Genomic DNA, 25,192 nt, shown 5'->3' on the forward strand with positions numbered 1-25,192 from the left:
GGACTTGGTGACTTGCTTCTAACAAATAGAATTTGGCAAAAGTAATGCAATGTGACCCAAGTGTAGGTCGTGAAAGGATAGCTTCTACTTGGTTCTCCCTCTAAGATCGCTGCCTCTGGGTTAGGCCATCTGTTATGTTGTGAGGACATCCAAGCAGCCTGTGAAGAAGTTCAGGTAGACTGGAACCAAGTCTGTTTGCCAAAAGCTACCTCTGGTTTGCCAGGCATGGAGTGCACCATCTTGGAAGCAGATTCTCCAGCCCAGTCAAGCTCTCAGATGACTGCAGCCCAGCTAATGTCTTAACTGTAAATTCATGACAATACCAAGCCAGAACTGTTCCATGAAGCTGCTTACAAATTATAAGTTCTGTCTCACAGAAACTATAAGATAATAAATGTCTATTGTTTGAAGCCATTAAGTGTTGGGATGATTTGTTCAACAGCAATAGACAATACAACCATCTTGATCTTCATTCCTCCCCACCAATGGGCCTAGTAAAACCCCAATACTGGTCAAATCTAACTTTCATCTATTCCATGACTGCACTCCAGCTGCTGATTGTGGCTAGGGAAAAACACGCGACTCAGCTGAAAGGTCTCCCTTTAAACCCATGATCTTTGACCTCAGGAGGACCATATTGCTGCTCAGAAATCCTACAATCTCACCCACTGGCAAGTCACTCTCCTACTTTTTGTGATAATTGTATTACACTCCTCTCTTCTCAGGTCTTAACTCTCCCTTCTTCTAACATTTAGCCAATGGTGTATTTTTTTCCCCACTGAGGAAATAGAAATCAGAAAAAAAAATCCTTATCCTTCCACCACCAAAAATATCATCCTCCAGTATTCAGGCTCTAATACTCCGCCTTCCCTCTTATGGTGAATGGATCATCTGTGTGTCTGTCTGAGGCCAGGCCCTCCCCATTGTACACTGGATCTCTCTCCTTCTTGCTTATTAAAAGTCATGACTCCAGAAATTATGTGCTCTCTCCTCCACATGGTCAAATTTTCTCTCTTTTGGGCCATTCTCATCAGCACGTTAATGGAATATAACTCTCACCTTTAAAACAAAAAATGTCTTGACCCTACCTTCCCCCGCAGTTACTCCACCATTTGTCTGCTAACCATTCATAGCAGAACTTAAAAAAAATTATCTGTACTATTTTTGTTTCTTCCCCTCCTATTCTCTGTCACATACACTCCAATCAGGGTTGTGCCTCTCCCATCAGAATAAAACCACATTTATCAAAGTTCCCAAAGATTTCTATGCTGACAAATTCAATGGTCAATTCTCTGTTCTTATATGACCCATCAGCAGCAATTAAAGTCACTTGATTACTCCCTTCTTGAACACTTTCTTCAGTTGCTTCCAGACTCCAGTCTACTAATCTTCCTTTTACTACACCAACTGTTCCTTTTCCATTTCCCTTTCACGAGCTTTGAGATTGGAATGCTCTAGAACTCAATTCTTGGATTGCCTCTCCTTTTCTTTCTTTCTTGCATTTCCCCTCTTCTCGCTTCCTCCTGGGGTGGCCGTATCTGGTTCCATGGCTTTAAACACCATCTATACACTGCAAGCCCCCTTATTTATATCTCTAATCCAGAGCCTTTCCTGGAATGAATCAAGGCAAAGCATGTATTCAGCTTTCTCCCTTTTTGGCACATTTATGCCCACCTCTCTGTGGTTTCTCTTCTCCTGATAACCAGATTTTTCATACTCAAGGGTAACTGATGGGATTAAAACACAAGCTAGTACTCAGCACTGTGCCTTCACATAATAGAAATATTAATCAAATGTAATGAAATTATTCCTTTCGGGAAACAATATTTACATTTAGCCTACAGGCAAAGTTTCGTCTCTCTACTGATGAAATTTCAGATATGGCAGATACAATTTCATTCTAATTAGGCCTGGGATAGAAAGGGAGGTATATGTGGATTTTTGAGGGTGAGAAATTCAGAATCTCTCAAATGTTGACCATTGACTCAATCTTGCTGTAGAATTGTATTTGGTGCTTAGCTTTTTTGGTTTTGTTATAGTCAAGATCTGGAGGGCCCCACCTTGAATTTTAGTGGTGCCTGCCTTGCTGTGGTAGTTCCATAATTAGGTCATGGTATTGACAAGTTGTGAATTCATTTTCACTTAGCTTTTCAGATACACAATTCTTAAGCCACAACCCTTTGCTTGGCCCAAAATCATGGATATTTCAATCTAAAGATGCAAGTTAGACTTTAACATTTGACTGAATCATTTTCAAAAGTTTCACATGTTAGAACCTCCATAAGTAAGAATGTAATTTTACTTCCCTCCACTTTACAACAATAAGGTGAGACTCAATGAGGTGACAACAGTGTGGAAGTCAGGGGCACTGAATCAGTCTGGGTCTTGTCACTCCAGATAGTGAGAAAGTTGGGTGAAGGGGTTGTTTGCAGGGTTCAGGTGAGCAATGAAAGTGAGGAAGCAAGGGAACATAGTAACAAGTTCCAGGGACAAGCAACAACAGGGACTTGTTATCGCCTCTGGGCTCAAGGGGCAAATGTGGAGTAGTGACCAGATCCCAGGGGCAGCTGCAGCTAGAGAGGGTTTGAGACAACAGCCTTAACCAACCATCAGCCCCACAAGGTTGGAGTTGGCAGAATAAACATCCTAACCTCCTTCTCCTTCCTTTCTTTTGTCAATGCCTCCCAATGGCCAAACCAGAAGCCAGGGGGCAAGGTAGCCTCTTGGTATATAGATCACACAGGCCAGCCTCCTGGATCTCAGAGCAGCGGGGAGAAGGCTGAAAAGTAGAGCTGGGGGAGCCAATGGAGAATATCTTGCAAACTTGTTCTGAATAACAACTTCAGAAATTGAAGCTATTAGAAGGCAATATTCTCAAGATGGGTGGTTCATGACCTCGGTCCACATTAGCAAAAACAACTAAAGCTGATATTCTATTTCAGGGTGGGGTATGTGATGGTTAAATTTATGTGTCAAATTGACTGGGCTAAGGAATGCTCAGATAGCTGGTAAGACATTATTTCTGATGTGTGTGTGAGGATGTTTCTGGAAGAGATTAGCATTTGAGTCAATAGACTGGATAAAGAAGACTGCCCTCCCCAACCCAAGTGGTGTCAATGATCCAACCTGTTGAGTGCCCCGATAGAACACAAAGGGGGAGGAAGGGTGAATTCTCCTTCTTTCTTCTTGAGCTAGGATGTCCATCTTCTCCTGCCTTCAGCCATAGAAACCCCTGGTCCTGGAGTCTTTGTACCCCATGACTTATACCAGTGGATCCCTGGGTTCTCAGGCCTTCGATTGGACTGAAGGATACCACTGGCTTTCCTGTTTCTCCAGCTTGCAAATGGCAGATCATGGGACTTCTTAGCTTTCATAATCATGTGAGTCAAGTCTTATAACTATAACTATAACTATAACCATATATATATATATCTCCTAGATTTTATATATATATCTCCTATTGGTTCTGTTTCTCTGAGGAATCCTGATTAGCATATAGTATTAGAATAATCTATATGTATATGAAACTGCAAGTCTGTTCCCCAACCATGCTTATATGACAGGGATGAGATTTACTGAAGTGTGAGTATTCCAGGGAGAGTTCTGGCTTAATAACTGTTATCCAGATATCCTGGGATATGGAATTGGGAGAACAAGTGGGAAGAGAGACTGGAGGAAACAGCACACAAGAGGCTAAGTCACCCCCCATAACAAAGAGCTCAGAAAGAGGGGAGATGTTAGGGTGCTGGAGAGAGTATAGGAGCTTTTGACTTGTAAAGGCCCTTGAGTAGCTATGGATGTGAGAGAATTAGGGAGGAGAAAAGAGGATTTTAGAAAAATCTTGTGAAGTGTTTGTATCCCTTCAACAGATATAAATAAATATTGGAATGTCTTTTAAAGTGACTCGCAGTTGTTGAACCGTGTTTCTTTATATGACCTCCAAGCGAGCCAAGGCCACATGGGACTCATATTTTTATTGGAGCTGCACTTAAAGGCCTCTGGACTGTTTTGGCAATTGAGGACTAGCCAGAAACCACTCTACTCGCCGTGCTGCCTATCCTCTGCACGGAATGCAAGAACGGAATCTTCTGAGGACTCAGCTTCCTTTCAGGCTGTGGTACCTTACACAGGATCACTGTCAAGTGGAGGGGATAACCACTTCACGCAGAGGCCAGAGAGGATAACAAGTCATTCATGATCATCCACCAGGCTGCCTAAAGGAGAAAGGAGGCATAATACCCCAGGTCTCCCACTCCCTGTGTGATCTGCATTCTACTCAGCTGACTGGCTGCTGATTCTGTTTCCTTCCTTTCTAGAAAGCGAAGAGCCATCTCCCCTTTCCTTCCAGAGAAGGCTAAGACTTTTGCCAAGGGCCTATGTGGGACAAGACCAAAGTCTGAGCATTTTCAAAATCATTTCTTTTGAGTCTTTAATTCCTTTCATGAAAGCAGTTTAAATTGCATGGGGGTGAGGGACCAAGCCCAAGTACCAGGACTTGGGAGTCTGAGCATTAAGTCATGCCATCTATACCACATTCTGAATTTCCCAGCCAGGCAGCACTCCAGTGCCAGAGGCTCTGATCAGGATGAGATGTTTCCCAATGTGGGCCAATGAAATGTGGGGAGAGATGGACTGACGGGTCCTGGTAAGAGGCTTCCACTTTCTTTCACGGGAACTATCAAAATGGCGGCTTGCATTCTTTCTCCTGAGAGGGAATAAAAGTGCATACAGCTTTGGCTGCTGCTGGTGACCAAGTTGCAACCTCGAAGGCTAAGAGTCTTAGGATGAAGTTGACAATGTGGAGGAGGGTGAGAAGACAAAACACACACACACACACACACAAGGCCGATGGATCAGACCTTGCTGAAACTACCTTGAACTTTTTTATTGTCATGGAATGATAGCTTTATTGTTTAAGCCAGTTTGAGCTGCGTTTTGTTATTGCAATAAAGATCGTCCATCTTCCTGATTGATACCTAGTGGCAGCTCAGACTCTGTGCTGCAGGCTTCGGGAAGGCCCAGTCTGGTCTGAAAAGATTCTGTCCTGACATAGGTGATGTGTCACTGCGTCATTGGATTTTAACCCTTTTAAGGAGGAGGGAAGGTCAGGCAGGCTCATCTCAAAGTTTGAGGGGAGGGAGTGATGAGTCCATCATTCAGCAAAGGCATGGCTGAAAGGACACCTCCTGTGCCTGAACGTGGCATTCTGGGAGCTCAGAGGGCTTGGGCTGCTAGAGCCAGGTCGGCCATGTGCTCCTTGTCCGGGGTTCCTAGGAATCCACAGAAAGGTGTTAGGAAATCCATGCAACCCTGACAGTGTATGAGAAATTTTGTGTGTCTATATTTTTATTTAAATGTTATAAAGTCCTCTAAATCCACCTGCCTGGGTTTCCCCTTGCCATAAAATAGGAGCAACAAGCAACTACCCCTCTTCCTTCTTACTCCCCAGAATAGGTGAACATCTGAAAGATCATAGATGGTAGATAAACCTATTAGATAGAAAAATCTTTTTTAAGTTACCAGGGACTTTGCTAAGCTACTGGAAGAGGAGAGCAGGGGGCATGTCCTGAAGTGAAAAAGTCTATCAGAAAGTGAAAACAGCCACAAGCTTAGTTGAAGGAGAATAATGAAGATTAGACCTGACCTCTGTGTAGACAATCCAGCTGTTTGGATGCACATGAACATGTACCCACATATGCCACATGCCCTGTGTGAGTATGGGATAACAATGAACACTTGCATTGTCTCATGGTTTTCAATGGGCATTTCCAAAGCATGCCTCCTATGGGCCATGGCCACTGGGTCTCATGTTTCCCCCTGGTTCAGAAAGTGCAGCCCCCAGGGTCCCTCAATAAATGGTGATACTATGACCCAAGGTCAGGTATGCTGTTTCCTCTTTTAGTGCTCTAACCTTTAGATCAGGGTTTGTAAACCTGACTGATTATCAGCATCACCTGGATGCTTCCCTACAATGCAGAGTCTTGGGCTCAGCTCCAGCCCTAGAAACTCTGATTCAGTATGTCTGGAGTGGAGCCTGGATATCTGCATTTCTGGAAGCATCCCATGTGAATTTAAATACCACTTAGGTTTTTGGAACAACTTTAAAAGAGCACTGGGTGTATACGTGTGCGTATATGTGGGCATGTGTCCTCCCTCAGGCAGGCCTAGCAAACCTGTAGAACAGGTAATCCATCTTGGATGTCTCTCATTACTCTTTTAGAGCTCTTCTACCCTTTGGCCATCCTTCCTGATGCCTCATGGTTCCTTTCCTAACCTCTCATCAGATGGTAGCTTAGTCTCAATTTTAGCTACCATCTGAGAGGTTTAGGGGCGGCACACTGTCACGGTGGGATATTAGGGATGGGTAATCATTCAGGTTCAAGAGTAGTAAATCTCTAATGGTAGAATTTTAGGCTTTGGGACAAATTGGATGTGGGAGATGTTTTAGGGAGGGGAGACGTCTTACCACACTGTGTAGTGACTGTATATTTGTCATGACAGCTCTCCACCACAGAACTCCCACATGCATATCATATGCTTGTATGCATACCATACAAACATAATATCCACAAAACTCAGAATGAAAAATAAACACATAACAAGCAGGTGGGTTTTTAGAGCATGCAATCTTTTTTAAGGAAAAAAAATTATGAAAGCACTTTAGTGTCAAGTCTCTCCACACGGCATGCTCTTGAAGCTGGAAGAGAGGCCTGCAGAAATACGAATTTGTCATGGAAACGCTGACAGTGCTTCATTCGAGGGATGCTCACAGGTGCAGCCTGGAATGGCACAGCCTCTTGTGGCTTATTTACATCCTAGTCCACTGAATGAATTCTTTTTTCCTGTTTCCTGGCCCATGGAAAGTCAGCTGGCCTTCCAGGGAACTGGGGGGTTCTTATCAGGGACATGGCTATGTCTCTCTTGGTGGTAGTTTTCAGATGTCTGAAGCAGGGAATGTGGGGGGAAGACGGGGTCTTAGGATTAGTTTCACATCTAGGAGGAGTAGAGAAAGGAAAGAAGGAAGGAGGGAAGGGAAGGAGGGAGGGAGGGAAGGAGGGAGGGAGGAAACATAGTCTTTAAGTGGCAAGCACAAGGCTAGAAACATAGGCAATATCTTCATGTCTTTACCACCATTGCTGTAACCCAGTGCATTCTAAAAGGTAATTTCTATGTTACAGAAAAAGAAACAGGATGGAAACACCCGGAGTGGGAGCTTACAACCACATCTTTGGGTAGACCAGGTGACTGGACCGTGTAAGGGTTAGGAAGCTGTCCCTGAACCCATCATTTGTGTCGATGCCGAAGGCCTCGGGCAGGGCCCAAAGGTCTTCCCTTGACAAGAAGTGAGAAAGATGGGAAGGAAGTTCCTTCTGGGAGAGGTTGCATAGTGATCACTCTTGGTCCTGTCAAGGGGTAGATGACTGGCCACAGACCTTGTGCCATGGGCAGTCTCAAGGGTGTGCACTGGGTCCCTGAAGATATAGATTCTCTCTTCTTCCAAACTAGGCCCCAGGAGTCCTGGCAGGAGCCAGAGAAGGGCGTCAGCTGCTTTATGGAGTAAATGGGCAGGGCCTGTGAGGTCTGGGGAAACAAAAGGTAGTTTCTGTCTGCGGGAAGTTTCCATTTGGTGGGGAAATTGTGATCACATAGGGGCTCCCAATCCAATCTGACAAGGGAGGCAAGAGCTCTGCACATGAGAGGTTCAAGAAAGAGAGAAGATAGAAGGCACAGCCCATGCATCCCAGGGCTCACAGTCTGGAGAAAGAAAGACCTATTTCTTCAGTCCTGGCCCCACGATGCCCCCTGACCAACCATCTCAGGAATTGAAGCCAACAACCCTGCCCTGGACCATGGCAAGAGCTAGGATGAGACAGACCCCGCAGCCCTCTCTTCTGTGCCTGCCTGTTCTCAATGCGCCCTCTGCAGCCCTTTCTGTCAGAGCTGTCTACTTCTGGGAGACCTGCAGCTTTGGCCAGGCCCAGAGGCTCTGCTGGGAGGCTGGTTTGCAATCAGGGCTGTTGTGACCAAGCCCACCTTTCCTATCCCACCAGGAGCCTCAGGAGCTTGGGAGACATTCCAGGGCTGGCTCTGACATGAATTCATTGCTCAGTGTGCCAGGCGATCAGAGCTGACTCCTCTCCCTTCTCCCTTGGAGGTGTTGATAGTAACAGCAGAGATGAGCTGCCAAGTTGGCAGGAGAACAGAGAACAACTGAGCGACTGTGCATTGCGGATTGAGGGGGGCAGGGAGCAGTGAGCCAGCTGAGGGCTGGGCCAGAGTAGCAGTTTGTTTATCCTGAGATCTGAATCGAAAGGGTCCCTCCAGGCTGGGCAGCCAGCATCTTGCACCAGGAGGGGAGACTCTGGGGAAGAGGAAAGTCTCTCTGACTTTCCTCCAAGGGAGGCCAGGAACGGTGGTGCAGGGGGCTCCAGGATCTGGGTGCTGCAAGAGTTGGTGGGAGGGCGCTCTGGCTGGGCCCGAAGCCACCAGCCAGCCTGGACCCTAGGGGCATTCCAGCCTCAGAGGCAGGATAGAGATCCACCTTTGTTCCTGCTGTTGATGAAGCAGCTGTGGTGGGGACAGCTGGGGTGGGGAGCTGTGAGCCTGAAGCTGCTTGCTCCGAAGAGGACCTTAGGAAGACACCCATGCTGTCAATCATTTGACCTCATCAAGCCTCAGATACTAATATCTACTTCAGAGCTTTGTGTGAGGATTCAACAAAGCAGTGACAGCAAAAACTTACCTACTGCTTACTCCATGGTAGACTGTTCTAAGAGCTTTATGCGTATAAATACTAAATCTTCAAATGACTTTATCAGTTGGGTACTATTATTATTCCCATTTAATTTTTTATTATTTTTAAAAAAATATTTTATTCATTTATTCTTTTAGAGAGAGGGGAAGAGAAGGAGAAAGGGAAAGAAACATTGATACCCACCCCTTGCATGCTCCCAAATGGGGACCTGGCCCATAACCCAGGCATGTGCCTTGACTAGGAATCGAACCGGCAACCTTTCAGGTCACAGGTCAGTACTCAATCCACGGAGCTGCACTTGACAGGGCTATTATTCCCATTTTATTAATAAAATAACTGAGGCACAGAGAGTTTAAATAATTTACCCAAGGTCACAGAGCTCTCACAATGACTCCCCCAAAACAGTTCCAAACAGGGGACCCAGGCTCCTGATATCATTCTCAGGGACTCCATGGGGCCCTGGGGTTGTCTTCCCTGCCATCTTTGTTCCTCACTACCTTGCTTATCCTACGAGCTAGAACATTCTTCCTTTGAGAACCCCTGGTCTTCCCTGTTCTCCTCCTCCTCCCCTATCCCCCTCCTTCTGCCTGAGGCAGAGCAGAGGAATTCTCAGCTTCCTCTAGTTACCCTCAGCCTGCAAAGAAAACAATCTGCTGTGTCTGCTGCCAGTTCTTCTCTTGTGACAGCCATTTGCTCAGCACCATCCCCAACCTGTGCTGTAGGTAGAGCTGGGAGCCTAGGGCTGGACCCCACTGTCCTGCATGAGACCCTGGGCCAATCACCTTAGGGTTGGGCCCTGGCGGTCACTGAAAGGGAGAGGCCTCGGCCAAATAATCCGTTGAAGACCCTTTCGGCTCTAAGAGCTATAACTGAAGGTTGATGTGCTGCATTCACAATTTCTTCCTTGGGGTAGGAAGCCCAGTAGATAGACATGTTCCCCAAATTTTGGAGGAGTTCAGGAATGCAGTCTTGCAAATTAGTAACCAGCTTTATAAGTCCACTGAACCCTGCTACTGGCCACCCTTGCCTCTCAGGAGGTACTTTTGCCACATTCTGGGCAGCCAGCCAGAGCTCCCTCCTGTCAGCTGGGAGACAGCCAAACCAGAGCCAGGAGCCTGGATTACTGACTGCTTCCTAGGCCCAAGTTCCTCCCTGGGACAGTGAAACCCCAATTGTCAGCACACTGTATAGATGTCTCAGAACAACACTGTTTTGTTCACGTGGGTATGTTGGCTATAGACTCACACTTCTACTTGTTTCTTTAGGTAACGATGGATGACAGGAGGCAACCTGGTGGGATAGGGAAGCTGAGGTGGAAACTCTGCCATGGATAACTCAGAAGGAAGTGGAATGTTCTAAATTTTATACCTGGAGAACAGAGAAAGCAGGGATATGGTACATTCTAGTTAGAAACCTGTAATTAAAAGCATGTTCAGCCACCAGGAATCAGCTGGAGCATGGTGGTCACTAATTATGAACAAAGGGGGCTGTCACAGCCCAACAATGTTCTCCATGCTCACTGCCCAAGTGGCCCCTAAGAGTCCTTAGGCACGGGAGTGTCGTCTGCCTGGGCCTGGGAGCTGGAGGGAAGACTGAGCCACCTAAGCAGAGGAAAGGCCCTGATGTATTTCAAGGCACACCCAGAGGTAGTTGCCCATCGCCACTTAGAGCTGACCGCCATCCATCTTGGTCTTTGGGGTCCAGAATGTTGAACTTGCTTTATCGGAGATTTGCTTTTTCTCATGAGAAAAAACATCTCCGCTGTTACAAAAGAAGTCACAGAGAGGAAGTCAACTTGCTGGCATACATCTGTTCTGGAAGTTACAAGGGTTTTTTGTCTATTGCTTCCAGAAGTGCATTTACTCTTCCAGACAGACTCTGAGGGCCCCACTGATGATCACGACAAAGAGTCCAAGGGTTGGGTATAGAGGGAGACTGCAGGGTGGGAACAGAGGGAGACTGCAGGGGGTGGAGAGCAGTTCCCTTCCTCCTGCTGCTGACTCTGTGTAGGGCCAAGCAGTGGTCAGAAGAAAGGCATGAAATCAGGAGAGGTGAGAAGCAAAGAGCAAGAGCTGAAAGGACAGGGAGAGTTTACCAGGGTTAAGAAGATGAGAGTAAGAGTGAGAGTTCACAGTGAGAGTCCCAGCGGACGGGGTAAAGGGAGACTGGAGAAGAGGGAGGGCCTAGTGGGGAGCGGGGGAGAGGACAGCCTCCCCAGCCCTTGACCTTCTTGGACGGGGTGCATGGAGGGCCAGCTCAGAGGCAGGGGGATGCCTAAGAATACTTTTAAGAGTTCCTTCCCTCAGGAGGCCTCTTTACAAATCCGGAATGGGTGAGTCAGAAGTGGGTCGAGGTTCAATTTTCCTAAAGAAGCCCTGAGCTGGAGACAGGATGCGTTGGCTCCTTATTTATTTATGAGGCTATCGATTATAATGCAGCTCTTCCACAGGATCCTGAGGGAGCTGGAGTTGGGAGAAGACACCTTTTACCAATTAGCTTCCTTTGTCCTGGAGATGGCAGGTGCTGTCCCCCTCCTGCCCCTGGTTCTCCCTCCTCTCCCTCCCCCTTCTACAGCCCTCACCCCTGTGTACCCTGGCGACTGGGAGCTCAGGGCAGCCTCTCTAGTTTCCTCTTTTCTCAGGTCTGGCTGTTCTTGGCTTTTTCCAATATTTAGGACACACTCCAACACCCCGAATCCTAACAGTAGGGCATTGCTTAATTCGAGTACAGAGCTGTAAAAGCATCTGGGATCCTCCTGGCAAAATCCTTTTGTTTTACTGAGAAGGAACAGAGGCCAAGGGGAAGGGATTTTCCCAAAGTCTACAAGGAAAGACACAAGCTAGACAAGAACCCTTGCCGCCTTCTGTAGTCTGCCAGCAGGGTCTCTCCTTAGTTCGTTTGGCACTTGATGAAATATTTGCTCTCAGTCGGCCTCACTGAATATAGGGTTGAGGAGGTTCTGTATTACCCCAGAGGAAAACAGGCCGTGATAAACTGAGGCTGATCAGCTTCACCTGACCTTACCCACCTTTCTCCCCATCTGCCACCTTTCCTGAGGCCCCTCCCAGCCTTGATGTCCCGACACCATCACTCTGGTAGGCAGAAGTGTCCACGTCCACTGGTTCTTGAGAAAGAAAATGGCTTTTCTCTCTCAGCCCTGATTCCAGGACTCAATCTGCTGGAGAGGCAGGGATAAGCCTTTCCAGGCGGGTGGAATCCAGGAGAAAGGCCAACACATTGTACCAAGCCCACATTGCACATTGGCTCCTCATCTTTGGAGAGCCTGAAGTTAGTTCACCAGATTGTGGCTCTAAAGATGAGGACCACTGCTTGGGGCTAGGTGGGCAATCTACTCTATCAAAGTTGTCTATGTCATTATACTTCTCCTTAAGTTCATTTGGCATTGTTTGTTCCAAAATTTAACTCCAACCCAATTTACGGGCCTTACCTCTTTCTTCCTTTCTAAAAGGCTATGCTGTATTCAACTGGAATTCCATAGAAATACCACTTTTTTTCTGTGTCCCTGCCTTCTAGAATGCCCTACCCTGACGCTCTACACATGCAGAAAACTCATGTTCTGCATATATTCCCTGATTATACCAGGTGACATCCACTGGGCTCTGCTGTGTGCTGGACACTATATTTTTGGTCCACAGGTCGGCACTTAGCCCACTGAGCCACACCAGCCAGGACTGGACACTATATTTTTCTTCATAATCTCAAAATTCTCCCCATTTCTTCATTAGGTTACACAGTTATTACTGAGTGGCAAAGTTAGGATCTGAACCCAGGCCTGTGTCCCCAGAGTCTATAATCTCAGCTACTGTACTGCATGACCGCCCAAGAAACAGCCAGCATTTCCCAAATTGTCTTTCTCTTATCTAGGATCTTATCTTCACTTTTTTTATTACACATCACTTTTTGATTTTTTCCTGTAACTACTTTTATACCTTAACTTCCTTACTAGACTGTGAGCTCTTCAAAAGTAGGGCATGGGTCATATTCGGTGTGTCACCAACAACAGACCCAGTGCTAGCACATGGCAGGGGGCCATTAAATGTGTTCTGAATGAAGGAATGAATACATGACTGAATGGATTTGAATCATGGTGAGATCTACTGTCTGCCTTTGGTGGAATAGGGAGCTGGAACTCACTTTTCTGAAGGGCCCAACTTCACATTTCATTTTTTAAGGCACCATGAGACATGAAGGGAATGGAAGCATTTCATAGGTGAGTAAGAACAGCAAGGCAAACCCCTGCCTGTCTGTAATTACAGAGCCTCTTCGAGCTGGCTGCTGTTGGCAGCATGCTGGGGAATGTGTTTTCGATTCTCCAGGTTGGGAACTGCAGGTACTACCAATTGCTTTGTGAGATCTGACCTGGCTGTGAAAGGAAAAGAAAACGGAGGATAATAAAATTTGTGAACAATGGCTTTGCCAGGTGCGGTTCTGCTCCAGGAGGGAGAGCCTCCAGCATGTACCCCGCCTTCAGACCCCACCTGGGTAGGGCAGAGGGGAATCTAGCCACCCTTTCTATGTTGGACTCTTTTGGGATCAGTAACTCCACATGGAGCCGTCCATGGCACGGTGGTCTCTAGCTGAGTTAAAGGTAGTGCCAATCCACTGGGAATCCATCCAAGTTGAGAATGGGTAATAGGAGGCTCTAAGGTGGCGTGTAGGCATCAACTACAAAGGGTGTGTGTTTGTGTGTGTTCTTGTTTACTTGAGTGTGTCAGCAGCAATGAGGGGGCCCAACGTGGGACTGTGCTTCCTTCAGGACCTTGAGGTTCCTGGCTGGGCTCACTTTCTCCAAGGCTCTGTTCACGACTCAGCTTTTCTGGCCCAAGCTTAGAACAGGAAGATGAGGCTACTGGGCCATGGCTAGGAGAATGGTTTCCAGCTCTGCCACTGGTGTTGAGAGAAAGTGAGCTCCCATCCATCATCCCCAGCCACATTCCCACAACTATATGTTCATCTCCTGCCTGCACAGAACAGCAGCCTAAAAACCTTGCCTTTGCATGGTACTTTTACTCTGATGTTTTCAAAGCCTATTTACATCAACTGTCATCTTCCATTCTTACAACAGCCCCTCGAGAGATGCAGACAGCTAATTCTTTCAGTTATAGATAAGGAATTGGGTCCTAGAGAAGCTATGTGACTTGGGTCACACAGCAAGTTAGCAACAAAGCCCCAGGGAACCCTTCTCTGGCCTCCTGACTCCAAGTTCTTTCCTGTCTTCAGCTCTGGTTCGCCATTCCCTCATCTCCTTCACCTCCTGTCTTCTGAAAGGAAATCTCCACAGAGAGGCTCACACACCATTAACAACATACACATCAATTCTCCTGGTGCTGGGTAAACAGCAACTCCAGACAGGCACCCTCCTCACCTCCTTCCTCCCTCCCTGTTCACCCCACCTTAGCAACAAGGAGGAAACTCATGTCAATATAGCTCTTTCTGAAAATGTTGGGGCCCATGCCAGGAAGCTTTCCTGAGAGGTCAATCAGTGCCATTTGTGCTTCCTGGGGGAAAGGAAGAGACAGTGGTGGCCTGAGTCTTCAAAAATTGGCCTGTGATGCCTGGAGCAGGACTGAAGACTGGGCAATGTGTTTCGAGTTTCCCCTTGTCTCAACTCTCAAACTGGGAACCTAATGGTCACTGGGTGGCCATTTCTTTGAGAGTTATAAGTCATCTAGTCTGGCTTTACCCTCCATCTGAAACTTTGTTTTACCTGGCTTTAGGGTGAGTCATTTATTGATTCATTCATTGATTCAGCAAATACTTGTTGACTACTGACCACATGCCAGCCTTTGCTCTAGGTGGTGGGGATACCACCATGAACATGACAGGCAAGACTGCCATCAGCCTGGAGAAGGACACAGTTTGTTGGCATACTGTTATCTGGGGGTGGAGTGGGGTGAGGTCGGGATAGAGAAGTAATGGGAACTTGGAAAAGAAGGATAGCTAGGAAGGCCTCCCAGGGAAGACACACATCTAAGCTAAGGCTGGAAAGAGGAGCGGAGCATTAATTCACCCAAGAGAAGAGTGTTCTAGGCACAAAGAATAGCGTGCATGAAGGCCCAGAGGCTAGAGAGCACTTGGTACATGTAAGAAACTGAGTGAAATGTGTGGGGCTGGAGCATAGTGTACAAGGGGCAGGCAGAGGGAGGAGGCGGTGAAAGATAAGGCTGGAGGTGGAGGTTGGGTCTGAGTCATGAAGGGCTTGAAAACTGTTTTGAGTAGAATGAACTTTATCCTAAATATAATGATAAGCCACTGAAAGGTTTTATGAAGATGTGTGGCAGATTCAGATATGTGTTTTATAAAGATCCTTTTTGCTTTTATGGGCAGCAGTGCCATTCAATAGAGATATAATGAGAGCCACAAACATAAGTCATATGTGTAATTTGAAATTTTCTAGTAGCCACATTAAAAATGTAGAGACTTCCAGACAAGATGGTGGCAAAGGCAGACATGGCTCACCTCTTGGTACAACCACAACAAAATTACAACTAAAATAACAACCTCACTCAGAACAGACAGAAATTGAGTTGAATGGAAGCCTGACAACTATGGAATCAAAGAAACCCCATCCATCCAGAATGGAAGGAGGGGCGCAGAGGCAGAATGGGCTGGTCCCTAACCCACGTGCGGTGGATAAAAATTTGGGAGGGATATCTCGGGAGAAAGGAGTCCCAGCCCCATACCAGGCCCCCCAACCCAGGGTTGCAGTGCCAGGAAGATAAGTCTCCACAACTTCTGGCTTCAAAAACCATCAGGGAATGAGTCAGTGGAAGAAATGGCTGGAAGGGACCTACAGCCAAGATTGCTGTATCCAGCAAAACTATCATTTAGAATCCATGGGCAGATAAAGAGCTTCCCAGACAAGAAAAAACTAAAGGAGTTCATCATCACCAAACCATTATTATATGAAATGTTAAAGGAACTTATTTAAGAAAAGAAAAGATCAAAACATGAACAATAAAATGGTAAAAACACATATCTATCAATAATTGAATCTAAAAAATAAACTAAGCAAACAAGAAGAACAGAGACAGAATCATGGATACAGAGAGCACTTTGATAGTTGCCAGATGGAAGGAGGGTGTAAGGGAATGGGTTAAACCGTAAAGGGATTAAGAAGTACAAATAGGTAGTCACCGAATAGCCATAGGAATGTAAAGTATGGTACAGGAAATGGAGTAGCCACGGAACTTATACGCATGACCCATGGACATGAAATAACGGTGGGAGGATTGCCTGAGGGACTAGGGGATGCTGGGTAGAGGGGGGGAAATCAGGACAACTGTAATAGCATAATCAATAAAATATAATTTTGAAAATGTAGAAAGAAACAGATGAAATTAACTTTAAATAATATATTTTATTGAATTCAATATTTCAAAAACATTATTTTTGCTCATGGTAATCACAGCCCTCATTGTAGTTTAACCTGTGCCAAAGTTGGTTGTGTACATGTGTGTCTCCCCAAATAGACTGTGGCCCTAAGAAAGTCTGTGGCTGATTCTGGCTACTCATCCTTGCCCCCTTGGTGTCTTCTTCACAGATTGTTAATGGTTAAGAAGTGTTTATGGATTTAATGGAATAGTTGTTCCTCACAGCCCCCAACTAATAGTGTGGTCTCTATTTTCTTTGTCATATCACTCCGAGTCATGGGGATGAGGGAGGTACTAAAATAAAACCCTATTTAGAGTGAAATAGACACGCAGTTGAGTTAGAATCCAGCTGCTCAAAGAAATAGTCCCAGTCTGAGCTTCCCCTGACCCAAGCAGCTTATACCACTCTATTAACAGAAAAGCAATAAAAAAATTAATAAAATTAAAAGTTGGTTCTTTGAAGAGATGAACAAAATTGACATATCTTCAGCTAAACAAACAAACAAAAAAAGACACATACTATTAAAATGAGGAATGAAATAAGGGCCATTACTACAGACCTTAAGAAATAAAAAGGACTACGAAAGAATAGTATGAACAAGTATATTATTTAATGCTATCAAATCAGATAAACATGGACAAAACATGTTATTAGACACAAAACTACTTCAAGAAACAGGTACTCTTAATAGACCTAAAAGAAGTAAAGAGATTGTGTTAATATTTTAAAAACTTCCCGCAAAGACAATTCTAGGCCCAAATGTCTTCACTAGTGAATTCTACCAAATATTTAAAGAATTAATACCAATATTTCACACTCTTCCAAAAAAAAACCAAAACAGAATAGGAGGGAACACTTTCAACTCATTCCATGAGTCCAGTATTCCCCAGATACCAAAATCAAACAAAGACATCACAAGAAAAATGTGTATCAACGTCACTTATCAATACAGATGCAAAATCTTCAGCAAAATACTAGCAAAATGAACCCAGCAATGTATAAAAAGACTGGGATTTATCACAGGAATGCAAGAATGGTTTAATATTTGAAAACTAATATCATATACCACATTAATACAATAATGGACCAAAATCATACCATCATCTCAATAAATGCAGAACAAGTATTTGAAAAAATTCAATACCTTTTCATTATAACACTAAAAAAAATAGGAACAGAAGTGCATTTTTTCAACTCGATAAAGAGCATCTACAAAACCTCCACATCTAACATTAGACACTTAGTGGTGAAAGACTGAAAGCTTTCCCCATAAGATCAAGAGCAAGATAAGGATGTCTGCTCTCATCAGGTCTATTCAACACATACTTAAGGTTCCAGCCAGGACAATTAGGCAAGAAAAAGGAATAAAAGGCACCCTGATAAGACAGGAAGAAATGAAACTCTCTCTATTCATATATAATATGATCTTGTATATAGAAAATTCTAAACAGCATACACACACATAATTAAGGATTAATTAGTGAGATCAGCAAGATTGCAGTATACAAACTACAATATACAAAAATTAATTCTATCTTTATACACTAGCAATGAACAATCTGAATATGAAACTAAGAAAAATAATTCAATTTCTAACATCAAAAATGAAATATTTAGGAATATATTTACCAAAAGAATGATATGTACACAGAAAATTATAATACATTATTGAAAGAAATTAAAGAAGACCTAAATAAAAGGGAAGAAATCCTCTGTTCATAGATCAGAACACTAGTTTTAAGATAGGATTACTTCTCAAATTGTCTATGATTCAACATGATCTCCATCAAAATACCAGCTGACTTTTTAAATAAAAATTGGTAAGCTGGTCCTCAAAGTCACATGGAAATGCAAGGGACTAAGATTAGACAAAGAATCCTGAAAGACGGGAGCAAAGCTATAGGACTTCCAGATCTCACAACTTACTACTAAGCTATGATGAGCGTGTGGTACTAGCTAAGAATATATAGATCAATGGAACAGAATCAGGAGTCCAGAAATAAACTCCTATATTTATGGTCAACTGCTTTTTGATAAGGATGCCAAGACAATTTAGTGGTGAAAGAATAGTCTTTTCAAATAAAGATGTGGGACAATTGAATATACACATGCAAAACAATGAAGTTAGATTCCACTTCACACTATACATAAAAATTACCTCAAAATAGATCATTTAGCAGGAGCTAAAACTCTTGGAAGAAAACATAGGAGTGTGATCCTGGGTTAGGCAGTGATTTGTTGGATATGACATTAAAAGCACAAGGGACAAAAAGAAAAATAGATCTGTATACTTACCTGGTAGAGGAGATACCACGATCATGAATGTGGTTGCATTCATGGTGTGCTGGCCCCTGAGATTTCCCCAAATGTGGGAAACTTGACTGCATAATTTGTGGTATTGGGGGGCTGTGTTCATGCTCTTCCCCTAAATGAAAAAGGAAAAGAAAAATTAAAAACTTTGTGCTTCAAAGTTTCACCATCAAGAAAGGGAAATACAATCTGCAGAATGGAAAAAATTATTTGTAAACTATATCACTAATGAGGGTCTAGTATCCAGAATATACAAAGAACTCTTACAACTCAATAATAAAGTGACAATAACCTAATTTAAAAATGAACAAAGGATCTGAATATTTCTCAAAAGAAAATACACAAGTTGCCGAAAAACACATGAAAAGCTGCTGAACATCATTAACCACCAAGAAAATGCAAATCAAAACCAAAACAAGATTTCCTTTGACATGAACTAGGATGGCTATAACCAGAAAGACAGATAACAACAGTTGTTGGTGAGAATGTGATATATTCTCACCTCATACACTGCTGGTGGCTATATAAAAAATAATAGCTGCTTTGGAAACCAGTCTGACCCTTCCTCAAGAGGTTAAGCACAGTGTTACCCATCAATTCCACACCTTGGTGTACACTGTATATCCAGGCGAATTGAAAGCATATATCCACACAAAAACTTGTACATCAATATTTCTAGAGACGTTATTCATAGTAGCTAAAAAGTGGAAACAACCAAGTGATTAATGATAAACACAAAAGTGTATGCTCACAAAATAGAATATTAACCGTAGCCATAAAAAGGAATGAAGTACAGATTAATGGATAATATAGGTGAACCTTGAAAAAATTATATTAAGTGAAATAAGAGAGACACAACAGGCCATATATTTTATAATTTAATTCATACAAAATATCCAGCACAGGCAAATCCATGGAGACAGAAAGCACATTACTGGAGATGAGGGGGAAATAGGAGAGTGACTGACAGTGAGTATGGGGTTTCTTTTTGGGGTGAGGAAAATGTTTTAAAATTAGATAGTGGTGCTGATTGCAAAGCTCTGTGAATATTCTAAAAGCCACTGAAGTGTGCACTTTAAAAAGGTGAATTTTATGGTATGTGAACTATCTCTCAATAAAGCTGTTATATATATAAAAATAGAATTACCTTATTATGTGAAATGTAAGGGCGGCCTCCATTTCCCAGTGAAAAGATTTTTTTTTAAAAAAGGTTTTTGACAACTGGAAGATATTGCAACATGCCTGAGAAGACAAAGTTTTCCTCCAAAGTTGTGCTAAAGGGGAAGGCAAAGATGTGTAGACCTCGTTTTTGGGGTCTCACCATTCCCCACCTTGCTCTAAGAAGCTGAGAGTGAGAACACAGTGCATGATTTTATGACAGTGGAGACAAGGATCTCACACGCAGATAGCCTTGCCTCCCACTCCTGAGGCTCTCCCAGAGCAATGGATGGTTTCTGCCTGCCCAGTGCCCATTCTCTTGCTTCTTGTTAATTGCATGTTGATTTTCCTCCCATCAACTATTTCCCTCCTCAACCTCAGAAGGCCTGTCAGTCAGGATGCCCTTGACTTCCATTACCAAAATCTAGACTTGTGACTTAATTTGTCCAATCAGATGCCCTTCTTTGGGAATCTGAATCAAGAGTGGGGTGGTGACTCAAGGAAAACGCCAGTGACCTGCCCCACTGGAATGCCCGAAGGAAACTGCTCCATAGTTCCCATGCTCTGGAGTCAGGGGTTGCTTCTCTGGTCCTGGTTTTCCCTTCAGACACTTCTTACATCCAAGAATCCTAACTTGACCTTTTGGATGTTCAAAGGCTGACAAATTCCATATCATTGTCATGGTTCTCGTATGGCAGCGTAGGGCTCCTCAGGATTGTCCAGGCAATGAAGGAGGAAGACCCCTAAATTATGAGAAGTCATGACCAAGAAACCACTCTTATACTTCCATTGGAGCATCTTCTCTTTGGTTCCTTATTGGTGATGATTTGCTTCAGTATTTTAATGAAAGCTCTAAATATTCATTGACTCTTAACTATGTCAAGGTACTTTCTTAGTATAAGGGAGTACAAAGATGAACAAAATGATATCCCAGTTTTGGAGGGTGGTGTGGGAGTGTAGAGAAATGCTCTCTGACTTCTGAATTTATTAGGTCAGAAAACAGAGGGCATTTAATCTCGGCTAGAGGTAGAGAAATTTCCCTGACCCATGGGAAAGGTATCATTCATGATAGGATATTGAAATCGGAGAATCATAGACTTTGGGGCTGACAGGGATCTTATAGATTATCCGGTCCTACATTTTTCAGATAAAGAAATCTAGATTTTGAGAGGTGAAATGACTAGAGTCACATTGGGTTTAGGATTTCTCCTCTGACTCCCAAGTCCATTGTTTATCTCACTAGCTCCCAGTCACATGGTTAACCTTGACTGACTCTTCCAGGTTTCAGGGAACTTGGGGGAAAAGGGCAATATTTGGGGCTTGGTAAATGGTTGCCTAGGGAAGTATGTCCTTTAAGGCCACCCAAAAAATCAGCAAGGAAATGGGGCAGGTTCCATGTTGCTTTCTTCCTTAGGTTTTCCGATTGAGAACTTGGCAGAGGAGAGTGGCACCAGGGTTTGCGCTGCAATGGGAGTATCAGCATGTGTGTTCCCACTCTTTTCCATCATCCTGGAGTCCTTGATGCAAGTAATGGCTAAAGGGCTTGCTGAAATGACCTCTGTCACTGGATGGCCTTTCTTCTCTGGGTGACCCAGTCAGCTGGGGTGGGAGAGCCCTTGATTGTCTTTACCTGTGAGGTGTCAATTTACCCAACAGAGAGTGTGAGGTGGAAATCAATTTAGAAATCAGGCCTGTACTTTCCCCACAGTTAACAATAATTTACCTTGCCTAGCAACTTGGCTCTACGCAGTAAGGGCCCATTGTAAATAGCATTCATTGGTTATCCTATAGAAACAGGAGAGCCTGGCCATGGTTCTTTGGGTGGAGGAAGAGACAGACTGTCCTTCCAGGCTGTATTTTTCAGCCATCAATGAGCACAACCAGTTTGACCAATACTTACAGAGAACATCTCATGTTCCAAGAACTGTGCTGGGTTCTGCAGCCCACACATAATCCCTGACCACAAGGAACTATAGACAAGCATAAGACTGACAAGTTTAATAGAACGTTGTCAGTGATAAGCCCTGGACGGACCAAAGCAAAGAAGAGGAAGATACATCCCACCTGGGATTCAGAAAAGGCATTGTAGAGAACACTCACAGGAATTAGTCAAGAAAGAAAGCCACAACTCACAGGCAACAAAACCACATGGACAAAGGTGTGGAATCTGGGTGTAGAGAAAACCACAGGCAGTTAATGACATTGCTAGAGATTTAAGAGGGAGATGGGAAGTGTGGGGAGATAAGGCAGAGAGAGGGGGGTGAGAGAGAGAGAGAGAGAGAGAGAGAAGCATGGTCTTTTTTCTACCTGGGGGATGCCGGGGAGGTTTGCATTTTACATAGATCACTGCAGTGTGGATTTGGGGAGGAGGTACCAAGAATGGAGGAAAGGGAACCAACTGGAAGAGCTGATGAGTGTCTGATGCAGGGTATTCATAATGAGAATGAGTCACTTACAACGAAAGGAGGCATGAAGTGGAGATATATCCTGGAGGTGAGTAGTGATGGAGATTATGGTTGGTCAGGAAGAAACACACATCTAGGGGGTTCTCAGGTTCCTGACTTGATGCCTGGGTGGAAAATGGGGCCATGAACTGAGGTAAGAAATACAGGGAAGGAAAATGAGCCTGGAAGAGAGATGTCGATGATGGCTAACATTTATTAATCACTTTTAAGGACCAGGCATTGTGCCAAGAGTTTTTCATGCATTCTCTCATAACTCTATGAGGTAGATACTATTATTCTCGATTTAGAGATGGGAAAATGAAACTGTGAGATGTTGAATAGCTTGGCCCGATCTGCACAATTGGAAGAGTGGTGGAATGTAGGCATTCCGGCTCCAGGGCCAATGCTCTTAACAACCAGGGTTTACATGTGCATATGCGAAGAGTCTGAAGAGCCTGTGGAATACTCACAGTGGAGAGGTCTGGGACTTAGTGGGTTATCAGGGCCCAGATCATGGTAAAAACCATACATGTGGATGAAACTACTCAAGTTGAACAGTGACTGAAACCCTGGGAAACCCCTAATTTAAAGAAGTAGCCAGAAGGTAAGGGGCCCACAGATGAGACAAAAACAAAAATCCCCTCTGATTTTCAAGTCTGAAGACATGGCTCTGCTATCCGGGCAACAGAAAACTGGGCAATCACAAAGGTGTAGTGGCATCACATAAAAATGTGACCAAATTCAGCTGACATTAATTACAGTCGTTACTATGTTGCACAGTTAATTATTGTAAACAGTAAGCATTTTACATAAATGGCAGTAATTAGTATAGCACAAGTTTCCCAGACTGTGTCCTGTGGAATAGCAGTAGTTCTTGAAGATGTTAACAAATGTTTGGATAAAAAAGGGCTTTGGAGTCAGGTAAGTTTAGGAAATGCTGTTATGCATTTAGTTAGATAGAGGTATGATTTAAATCAAACCAGGGTATGATTTAGTTAGATAGAGCGCTAAACCCTTGGTTTACAATTTTTTCTCTTAGGAGCTAGAAGAGTGGAATGGTTGAGTGCAGATAAGCTGGGGTTGAATCCTGCCACTGATAAACTGGGTAATCTGGGGCAAGTTCGTGAACTTCTCTATAGAAGGAAATAGTAATATACTCACCATTATTCTTCCAGAGATTGAATGCAATAATGTATGCATTTAAAAGACTTAGAATAGAGCCTGGCACAGAGTGAGGGCTCTATAAAAATTAACTCTTAACTGTAAACCACATTGTTATTGACAAATCTTCCTGATATTCTAGAACTTAGTCTTTGTCACACACTTCACACACACGGATTGCCATCCATATTTCTTAAAAGTCAAAAGTCTTGGTTCTGACCCCTGTTAGTTAAAGCTCTCTGTGCCTCTACCACCACCCCACCACAGCCCAGGACTGGGAATGACCAAACTCTTGCCCAACTCTAAACTAGGGAAGGGGGCCAGAGAGAGGGAGGATTTCTACCCTGGCTACATGGCCTTGCAAGGGCCACTGCTAGTTCATAATCACCCTCATGCCTACTTGAAAAAGGTATGCATCTTTTGGGTGCATGCTGGCCTGTACCAGGCACACAGCTTAGCAAGTGGAGTGCAGGATCTATTTTAGCCCCCATGTATTTCTTAGGCTGAATGTCACTGTATAATGAACAACCAGCACAACCATAGACAGCGGTTCTAACCCTTAGACCACAGAAGAGGCTGGAAGCTAATGATCTTTGGGGAAAGAGGGTAGGAGTTCTCCTCCCATTAGTCCGTGAGATTAACTCCCCACAAACCCTAAGTGGATAAAGCATTCTCCTTCTCCTCCCTCCCTCCCCACATATGCCCCATACCCCATTCATTCACACAGAGGCTGACATCAGAATACCTTTGGTGTTAGGGGATACCTCAGGCCTTGCCCATTTCTCTGAAATCCAGATTGAGTTTGGCAGATGACAGAGCTATGGAAAGCAGAAGTGGGAGGGGACGATTTTCCATGTTTGCCCTGACACATAATGAACACTAAATAAATATGTTCCAAATCATAGCAGGCCAGGGCCAAAGCAAGTCTGACTTCCTGACTGGTTTGGGGCAGTGAAGGGAAAATGATGGGAATGGAAGCTTCTTAACCCTCACTGTGCTTGCCTCCGAATAAAGACTCACCACTTTTTTAGGTAGATACTTCCTTTATGAAACAAAGGGGAAGAAAAAAGCAGGCTTTCCTGTTCTTCTCTAGAGGTAGGTGGGGTGGAGTGTAGGGCAGGCACTTTCCCAATGTGCCCATGCATTTACACACACTCCCACGAACAGCCTCTTCAGCTACCAGAGGGGCTCCTGCCAAGAAACACCACTTTCCAGCCTAGAATTCACATCCAGGACTGACCTGTGGTGCCCTGCCAAGAGATCACCCTTCTCTGTACCTTGGTTCTCTCCTTCATAAGGTGAGGAATATGGAGGGGGTGAATTTTAAAGTCTCTCTCAGCTCTTACTTGCTCCGGTTCCTACCCCTAAGGGGTTCTACTCACTCCCCCTCGGGTCCTGTCTAAGCAGGCAGGTGGGGATTCTTACAGGGGCCTGTGTACCCCAAAGACAAGTCTCCCTCCTCACAGTTGTACTTAGGGTCTGCCTCCTTTGCTCTTGAAGATAAACAGCAGCTGCGGCCCGGGCTGCGAGTTTAGGTGCCGTGGCCTTAAGACTCAGGAACAAAGGCTGAGCTGGACAGGAAAGGGACCTTCCCTCAATGTGAGGTGATGGGAGCCCTGGGGCTGTTTATTATGACATTACCTCTCCGTAGGGCTGGCTGTTCTTCTTCCCACGGATTTGAGGGGAGGAAAGGGGTCCTCTCTTTTCCTCTGATGTTGTTGACTTCACCCCTCGCCCCTTTCTCTCCCTAAGGTTAGGATCTCCTACCTCTTCCCCAGCAAGCTCCCTGGGTCTGAAATCTCCGACACCCTGTCTTTATTCTTCTTGGGATTGAGGTCTTTAGCCGAGGGGTTCCCTCTCATTGAGCCTCGCCTCATTATTCCTTTTTAGGCCTGGGCTCTCCTGCCTGGGTAAAGGGGTCTGGATTCCTCTTTTTTCTCTTAAGGCCAGACCGCCCTCCCCCACCCTT

The 25,192-nt window shown here is 44.4% G+C and overlaps 1 long non-coding RNA gene and 1 pseudogene across 1 annotated transcript; one reads left to right on the forward strand and one right to left on the reverse strand.

The window, feature by feature from the left end:
- Positions 1-5,006: 5,006 nt before the first annotated feature.
- LOC129080242 (uncharacterized) lies at positions 5,007-25,118 on the reverse strand. The gene is made up of 3 exons (XR_008530166.1): positions 24,865-25,118; positions 18,446-18,575; positions 5,007-5,270 (listed from the first exon to the last, which is right to left on the reverse strand). It is a non-coding gene; the product is annotated as an uncharacterized LOC129080242 (long non-coding RNA).
- LOC129080256 (uncharacterized) lies at positions 18,438-18,577 on the forward strand (annotated as a pseudogene).
- Positions 25,119-25,192: the final 74 nt, after the last annotated feature.

Source organism: Pteronotus mesoamericanus, unplaced genomic scaffold, assembly GCF_021234165.1.
Source record: "Pteronotus mesoamericanus isolate MK-2021 breed Mesoamerican mustached bat unplaced genomic scaffold, CSHL_Meso_final contig_84, whole genome shotgun sequence".
In the NCBI taxonomy this organism is placed as follows: domain Eukaryota; kingdom Metazoa; phylum Chordata; class Mammalia; order Chiroptera; family Mormoopidae; genus Pteronotus; species Pteronotus mesoamericanus.